This window comes from Oncorhynchus clarkii, chromosome 7 (genome assembly GCF_045791955.1).
Source record: "Oncorhynchus clarkii lewisi isolate Uvic-CL-2024 chromosome 7, UVic_Ocla_1.0, whole genome shotgun sequence".
NCBI lineage: Eukaryota > Metazoa > Chordata > Actinopteri > Salmoniformes > Salmonidae > Oncorhynchus > Oncorhynchus clarkii.
Genome location: NC_092153.1, coordinates 19671466 through 19680551, shown reverse-complemented (window position 1 = coordinate 19680551; position 9086 = coordinate 19671466). Strand labels below are relative to the sequence as shown.

The 9086-nt window shown below is 43.2% G+C and overlaps 1 pseudogene; it reads left to right on the top strand.

The window, feature by feature from the left end:
• Positions 1–395: 395 nt before the first annotated feature.
• Positions 396–7801, top strand: LOC139412560 (metalloreductase STEAP3-like; annotated as a pseudogene).
• The last annotated feature ends 1285 nt before the right edge of the window (positions 7802–9086 follow it).

Sequence of the window (9086 nt, the reverse complement as noted above, 5' to 3'; positions counted from 1 at the left end):
AGTTAGCTAGGCGTTCAACCAAGCAAGGACAGGTAGGTAACGTTAGCCTGCTCAGCTAGCTAACGTTAACTGTTAGCTCTCCTTTGAGTAGGAGTAGCGTTAGCTAGGTAGAGTATCAATATGCGCAGCCATGGCTTCAATACCTCAATGTCTAAGTATTGAAGCCAGTACACCTGCAAGAGGTGTGCACAAATGAAGGATGTCTAACTAGTAACTTTAGTAACATGTAGTAAGTAGTAGGTTAGTTAGCAAGTTGAATCAAGTAGTAACGTTACATCAGTTTTAATTTGTGTCAATAACACAGTCTTTACATTGAATGCTGCACAGACATAATTGTCTATTGATAGACATTTTACAATGTTAGCGACTTTTCGCTTTTTTCAGCTCAGGACAGGATGCCCAAGGAGGAGATGGAGAGGCCTCTATTACTTGGTGGTGCTAGCCCCAGACATCTCAAAACCTCCATGTCCGATCCAGGTACCCCCTTGGTTGGCATCCTGGGCACAGGTGACTTCTTCCAGTCCTTAGTCACCAGGCTGGTAGCCTCTGGGTACCGGGCGGTGGTGGGCAGCCGCAACCCCAAGCGCTGTGCCTCCCTCTTTCCCGCGGAGGCTGAAGTGACCACCCAGCACCAGGCTGCCACCCAGGCCGACCTGGTGTTCATGGCCCTCTTCCCTGAGCACTACTCCACCCTAGCTGGGCTGAGGGAGCCGCTAGTGGGGAAGACTCTGGTGGATGTTAGTACTGGTACTAAGATCAACAGTGATAAGCAGTCAAATGCGGAGCAGCTGGCCAATATTTTCCCAGAGAGCAGTGTGGTGAAGGGTTTCAATGTGATCTCGGCCTGGAGCTTACAAAAGGGGCCAAGGGACGGCAGCAGACAGGTAAAGCCTAGGTGATCTGCACACACAACAGTGCCAGAGAAGACATTACTACTCTGAATTACATTCTGATACACCGGTATTGATGCAGGGACCGGTTTGGGTTTTTACTTTACCGGTATTTGAATGTTTGGTTTGTTAAATGTGATACGCCATGTGTAATGTCAATTTTGATAGTTTACTATGCTACTTGAGCCATCTCTCTCCGTGTCACTTTTCACACAGCACTAGCCACGCAATAAGCGCATTTTATGTTCCTCAACCACGAGACACTTGCGTTCAGTCTGCACGGTCAATTCAGCACATGCAACAATGTTGATGACAACAATGCTGTTTTCACTTTGCTTCTTAATATAAATCCACTGGTGTTCTATAATTACACTATTATTAGTGTTTCTTACATCAGCAAACAGTTAGTTTGTATTTTTCTTAGGAAGTTGCCCTAAATCTTGTGAGACACTAATTGTTAGCCGCTAATACATGTACTGAGTAAAAGCAAATGATGCTAGCTAATACAGCCTGATAATACCAGTGATGGTGTAGACCTACACCAGCATGTTGTTTGTGCAATAGTATCTTCTAAATCAAAGAGGAATATGCAAAGCAAGAATGTTAGCTACATGAAGTAGCTAAGAGAGAACTTGCAATGTAGCCAAAGTTTATCGGGTCCCCTAGGAAATACTTAACAAAACTTTCATTCCTACCCTGTCACAATAACTTCTCCCTGGCATTTTAATTCGTTGTCATCTCAAACAACGTTCTATTTAAAGTGCCCACTATTATATTCTAACTATAGAATTAGAATAGTCCTTCCATTTCTATGATTCCAACAGTTTTGCTCTAATTCGCAAGTCAAATCGCAATTGCAACATTCGGTTAAAAATAAGTCCCAAGATTATTTGGCAGTGTGGAAATTCTCAATTGAGGTGTGGTGTAAAAATACTTCTTAAGTTGTTTTTTGTTGTTGGTATCTGTACTTTACTATTTTTGACAACTTTTACTAAACTACACTCCTAAAGAAAATACTGTACTTTTTGCTCCATACATTTTCCCTGACACCTAAAACTACTTGTTACATTTTGAATGCTTAGCAGGACAGGAAAATGGGCCAACTCACGCACCTGTCAAGAGAACATCCCTGGTCGTCTACTGCCTCTGATCTGGAGGACTCACTAAATAAAAATGCTTTGTTGTTAAAATTAGGTCTCTTGGGAGTGTGCCCCTGGCTATCCATAAATACATTTAAAAAAAGAAAATGGTGCCATCTGGTTTGCTTAATATAAGGAATTTCAAATTATTTATACTTTTGATACATACAGTTGAAGTTGGAAGTTTACATACACCTTAGCCAAATACATTGAAACTCAGTTTAACAATTCCTGACATTTAATCAGAGTAAAAATTCCCTGTCTTAGGTCAGTTAGGATCACCACTTTTATTTTAAGAATGTGAAATGTCAGAATAATAGTAGAGAATTATTTCAGCTTTTATTTATTTCATCACATTCCCAGTGGGTCAGAAGTTTACATTCACTCAATTAGTATTTAGTAGCATTGCCTTTAAATTGTTTGACTTGGGTTAAATGTTTCAGGTAGCCTTCCACAAGCTTCCCACAATAAATTGGGTGAATTTTGTCCCATTCCTCCTGACAGAGCTGGTGTAACGGAGTCAGGTTTGGAGGTCTCCTTGCTCGCACACACTTTTTCAGTTCTGCCTAGAAATGTTCTATAGGATTGAGGTCAGGGCTTTGTGATGGCCACTCCAATAATTTGACGTTGTTGTCCTTAAGCCATTTTGCCACAACTTTGGAAGTATGCTTGGGGTCATTGTCCATTTGGAAGACCCATTTGCGACCAAGCTTTAATTTCCTGACTGATGTCTTGAGATGTTGCTTCAATATAACAACCTAATTTTCCTACCTCAGGATGCCATCTATTTTGTGAAGTGCACCAGACCCTCCTGCAGCAAAGCACCCCCACAACATGATGCTGCCACCCCCATGCTTCACTGTTTGGATTGTGTTCTTCGGCTTGCAAGCCAATTATATTTTTGTTTCATCAGACCAGAGGACATTTCTCCAAAAAGTACAATCTTTGCACCCATGTGCAGTTGCAAACCGTAGTCTGGCTTTTTTATGGCGGTTTTGGAGCAGTGGCTTCTTCCTTGCTGAGCGGCCTTTCAGGTTATGTCGATATAGGACACGTTTTACTGTGGATATAGATACTTTTGTACCCATTTCCTCCAGCATCTTCACTAGGTCCTTTGCTGTTGTTCTGGAATTGAGTTGTACTTTTCGCACCAAAGTACGTTCATCTCTAGGAGACAGAACATGCCTTCTTCCTGAGCGGTATGACGGCTGCGTGGTCCCATGTTTTTTATACTTGAGTACTATTGTTTGTTCAGATGAACGGGGTACCTTCAGGCGTTTGGAAATTGCTCCCAAGGATGAACCAGACTTGTGGAGGTCTACAATTTTTTTTTCTGAAGTCTTGGCTAATTTCTTTAGATTTTCCCATGATGTCAAGCAAAGAGGTGCTGGGTTTGAAGATAGGCCTTGAAATACATCCACAGGTACACCTCAGATTGACTCATATGATGTCAATTATCCTATCAGAAGCTTCTAAAGCCATGACATCATTTTCTGGAATTTTCCAAGCTGTTTAAAGGCACAGTCAACTTCGTGTATGGAAACTTCTGACCCACTGGGATTGTGATACACTGAGTTATAAGTGAAATAATCTGTCTGTAAACAATTGTTGGAAAAATGACTTGTGTCATGCACAAAGTAGATGTCCTAACCAACTTGGCAAAACTATAATTTATTAACAAGAAATTTGTGGAGTGGTTGAAAAACTATTTTTAATGACTCCAACCTAAGTGTATGTAATCTTCCGACTTCAACTGTAAGTACATTTTATCAATTGCATTTACTTTTTATACTTAAATATTTAAAACCAAATACTTTTACTCAAGTAGTATTTTACTGGGTGACTTTCACTTTTTACTTGAGTCATTTTCTATTAACGTATCTTTACTTTTACTCAAGTATGACTATTGGGTACTTTTTCCACCACTGTTATTGAGTGCAGGAAATGCAGAAATGATAAGTGCTGAAATGTGTTTTGGTTGAAGTTGACTTGAACAGTATAAAACAATCAGAAGTCACATAGAATGTATATGTTGCCATCCTAGGATCACTCACTACTCATAAAGCAAATGTAGGACTTTTTTATTATTCAAAAACTAAAAATACCGTCCAATTGTTTTGAAATACTTTGATAGAATATTTTGGCCATATTGCCTAGCCCTACTGTTTTATAGTTTTTTTGCTCTAAACTGGACAATGTCCACAGTATGTAATGTTACATGTTTCACACATTCTCGAGTTGCAACCATATTATCACAGGTGTTGGTCATACGGTGTTAATGTAGCTAAACTATGTGATGTGGGCTATTGGTAAAGTATCGTGTCTCTTCAGTTGGGTTCTCCTTGGTGAAGATTCCCTTCCCTGACACTCTTCTCTGACACTCGCCTCTTTACTATCCAGGTGCTGATTTCTATATCTCCTGGGCAGAGAAGAGGCGGCCCATGTCAACAGGGATGAAGCCAAGACTGCGGCAGATCTGGAATACAGCGCTCTTGGCCCTACTGCTGTCACTGTAAATCACCCCCCTGTACCTCTTCCCCTCGTGGCGCGTCCCATATCTCTCCACCCTCGGCCACTTCCTCCTCTTCTACGCCTACAACTTCCTTCGTGACCTCGTCCACCCGTACGCCACGGCGGGGAAGAGCACATTCTACAAAATTCCGGTGGAGGTGGTAAACGTGACACACCCCTCTGTGGCCTTGGTGACCCTGGCTCCTACCTGCCCGGTCTTGTGGCTGCCTTCCTGCAGCTGTCATGGGGCACCAAGTACAGGCGTTTCCCCAACTGGTTGGGCTGCTGCGGAAGCAGTTGGGCCTCTGTGCCTTCCTCTGCACGGCGCTGCAAGCAGTCTACAGCCTGTGTTTGCTTATGCGCAGGTCTGCTCGCTACAATCTGCTCAACGCTGCCTTCAAACAGGTGAGAAAAGCATCAGTAAACTATTTATAAATAGTTTAGCCTACATACTATTCATCAATTCGTATTGAATTATAAATGTATAGGACTAAAGCATTAAAAACATTACAACTCATTGGCATTTAGAACGTTTTCAATATGGTAAAACATTTGTAGTGGCTTATTCATAGTGTAACCACCTGACCTCACAGTAAGCAACAATGTGTGTTTACTGTGCAGGTGAAGGTAGACCAGGAGGACTCGTGGGTAGAGGAGGAGGTGTGGAGGATGGAGCTCTATCTGTCTATAGGCATCCTGGCTCTGGGCCTTCTCTCTCTGCTGGCTATCTCCTCACTGCCCACCGTGGGCAACTCGCTCAACTGGAGGGAGTTCAGCTTTGTACAGGTCAGCCCATTTGCACAGACACCTTTTCTTTGTGCATGAGCAGTAGTTCAATGAAGCAGTCAAAGACTTGCTAAACACATTAACATTGTAGCCTACTGTAGAAAGCCAACCTCCTGTGTGTGTCAACTCTTCTCCTCGCATGCCGCGGAATTCATAAAGGGGGATGGTTCCATTTCCCAGGGATTTGTCCTTCTTTAGAGCGTTTAGAACTTTCCCTTCATATGTATGCTAAGCTGATCCAGTCAGCGCCAGATTAGTCACATGCTGCTAGTCCGTGTGATAAAAGGCCTGGGTTCTGCTTAGCCTGTCTGCCTACAGCCCGGAGCCGCAGTAAAACATTTGAGCATTATTCTCCATCAAGATTACAGTCCTGCAGTCCCTTGAGCGTGCAGCCAGCCAGACATAGTGTAGCGAGCTCACATAGTGTAGTGCGGACGACAGACGGACATTGCTTTAAGTGAGTTATGCTGGTAATAGGAACTGTTAACTCGCACTGACTCTTAACCAAGCTTTGTATCTCATTTGACCAATAATTATACATTTTACGCCCAGGCTCTGTCGTAACCGGCCGCGACCGGGAGGTCCGTGGGGCGACATCCGGGTTAGGGAGGGTTTGTCCGGTAGGGATATCCTTGTCTCATCGTGCACCAGCGACTCCTGTGGCGGGCCGGGCGCAGTGCACGCTAACCAAGGTTGTCAGGTGCACAGTGTTTCGTCCGACACATTGGTGTGGCTGGCTTCCGGGTTGGATGCACACTGTGTTAAGAAGCAGTGCGGCTTGGTTGGGTTGTGTATCGGAGGACGCATGACTTTCAACCTTCGTCTCTCCCGAGCCGGTAAGGGAGTTGTAGCGATGAGACAAGATAGTAGCTACTAACAATTGGATACCACGAAATTGGGGAGAAAAAAGGGGGTAAAATAAAAATAAAACATTTTTTATACATTTTAGTATTTTATGTAATAAACATGTATACTGGACAAAAAATATAAACGCAACAATTTCAAAGATTTTACCGAGTTAGTTCTTATAACGAAATCAGTCAATTGAAATAAATTCATTAGGCCCTAATCTATGGATTTCACATGACTGGGCAGCGGTGCAGCCATGTGTGGGCCTTAGAGGGCATAGGCCCACCCACTTAGCTGCCAGGCACACCCACTGGAGAGCCAGGCCCAGCCAATCAGATTGAATTTTTCTCCACAAAAGGGCTTTATTACAGACATATATATACTCCCCAGCACCCCCCTGTGTTGTGTGACAAACCTGCACGTTTTAAAGTGGCCTTTTATTGTTCCCAGCACAAGGTGAACCTGTGTGATGATCATGCTGTTTAATCAGCTTTTTGATTTGCCACACCTGTCAGGTGGATGGATTATCTTGGCAAAGCACAAATGCTCACGAACAGGCATGTAAACACATTTGTGCACAACATTTGAGAGAAATACACTTTTTTTGTATATGGATTTTTAAATTTCAGCTCAGGACCAACATGTTGCGTTTTATATTTTTGTTCCATGTATATTTAGGGATGAGGATGAAACGGGTGAGTCACGACTGAACCTTCCCACTTGTCAAGAGTAATTATAATTCAGCTGCTCTCTGTAGTGCCCTGTTCTGTGCTAATAATTAGAGGGACCACACACACAGACACAGACACACACACACACACACACACGCGCGCTGACTACAGGGGCTCATTAAGGACAAATGTTGAGCTTGTAGGTCATACTGTTCCCTTGGGCCTCTTTACTACACTCGTGCTTCCACGATGAGCACATATAATATACCACTCAAATCACCACTTCCTTTCACCTCACTAAGATGTTGAGTTATTAAAAGGTTTTGTAGAAGGTTCAAAGGTCAACAATCCGCTCCCAGATGTTCTGTACATCTGGGTAGGCCAACTTCATTTGCATGTAGTCTTTCATAAAGGGGTTTGATTGGGTATGTATGGAGTATTGGGGGGTTTATAATAAGTTCAAGAGTTTAAGTGTATTTTTTTAATGTTTTAATGTGAAATGGGCCATCACCACCAGATCTCACAACCTGACATTTTGAATAAAATAAAGCTGGATTTCAAACCAAATTAACTTATAGTGAGTACATCTGAAGGTGGCTATCACCCAGATTCAATTCAAATAAGTTAATTATCATGGTCCTCTGTCTCTCTCCCCTCCAGTCCAGACTGGACTACATGGCCCTGTTGATGGCCACCCTTCACACGCTGACCTATGGCTGGGGCCGGGGCTTGGACCTGGAGCAGTATCGCTTCTACCTACCTCCCTCCCACCTTCCTGCTGGTGCTGGTCCTGCCGCTGGCTGTGCTGCTGGGGAGGCTGACTCTGTCCCTGCCGTGCGTGGCTCTCCGGCTGAGTCGTATCAGGAGGGGTTGGGAGAAGGGCCGAGGCATCCGGTTCACACTGCCTGAGGACGAGTGTAAGGGGCCATCACGGGAGGACATCAGTAATGTTTGAGAGAGATGCTTGGTTTAGTCTTACATGCAGGATTGAATGAAGGAAGCATGGAAGACACACATATATACAGTGCCTTGCGAAAGTATTCGGCCCCCTTGAACTTTGTGACCTTTTGCCACATTTCAGGCTTCAAACATAAATATATAAAACTGTATTTTTTTGTGAAGAATCAACAACAAGTGGGACACAATCATGAAGTGGAACGACATTTATTGGATATTTCAAACTTTTTTAACAAATCAAAAACTGAAAAATTGGGCGTGCAAAATTATTCAGCCCCCTTAAGTTAATACTTTGTAGCGCCACCTTTTGCTGTGATTACAGCTGTAAGTCGCTTGGGGTATGTCTCTATCAGTTTTGCACATCGAGAGACTGAAATTTTTTCCCATTCCTCCTTGCAAAACAGCTCGAGCTCAGTGAGGTTGGATGGAGAGCATTTGTGAACAGCAGTTTTCAGTTCTTTCCACAGATTCTCGATTGGATTCAGGTCTGGACTTTGACTTGGCCATTCTAACACCTGGATATGTTTATTTTTGAACCATTCCATTGTAGATTTTGCTTTATGTTTTGGATCATTGTCTTGTTGGAAGACAAATCTCCATCCCAGTCTCAGGTCTTTTGCAGACTCCATCAGGTTTTCTTCCAGAATGGTCCTGTATTTGGCTCCATCCATCTTCCCATCAATTTTAACCATCTTCCCTGTCCCTGCTGAAGAAAAGCAGGCCCAAACCATGATGCTGCCAACACCATGTTTGACAGTGGGGATGGTGTGTTCAGCTGTGTTGCTTTTACGCCAAACATAACGTTTTGCATTGTTGCAAAAAAGTTCAATTTTGGTTTCATCTGACCAGAGCACCTTCTTCCACATGTTTGGTGTGTCTCCCAGGTGGCTTGTGACGAACTTTAAACAACACTTTTTATGGATATCTTTAAGAAATGGCTTTCTTCTTGCCACTCTTCCATAAAGGCCAGATTTGTGCAATATACGACTGATTGTTGTCCTATGGACAGAGTCTCCCACCTCAGCTGTAGATCTCTGCAGTTCATCCAGAGTGATCATGGGCCTCTTGGCTGCATCTCTGATCAGTCTTCTCCTTGTATGAGCTGAAAGTTTAGAGGGACGGCCAGGTCTTAGTAGATTTGCAGTGGTCTGATACTCCTTCCATTTCAATATTATCGCTTGCACAGTGCTCCTTGGGATGTTTAAAGCTTGGGAAATCTTTTTGTATCCAAATCCGGCTTTGAACTTCTTCACAACAGTATCTCGGACCTGCCTGGTGTGTTC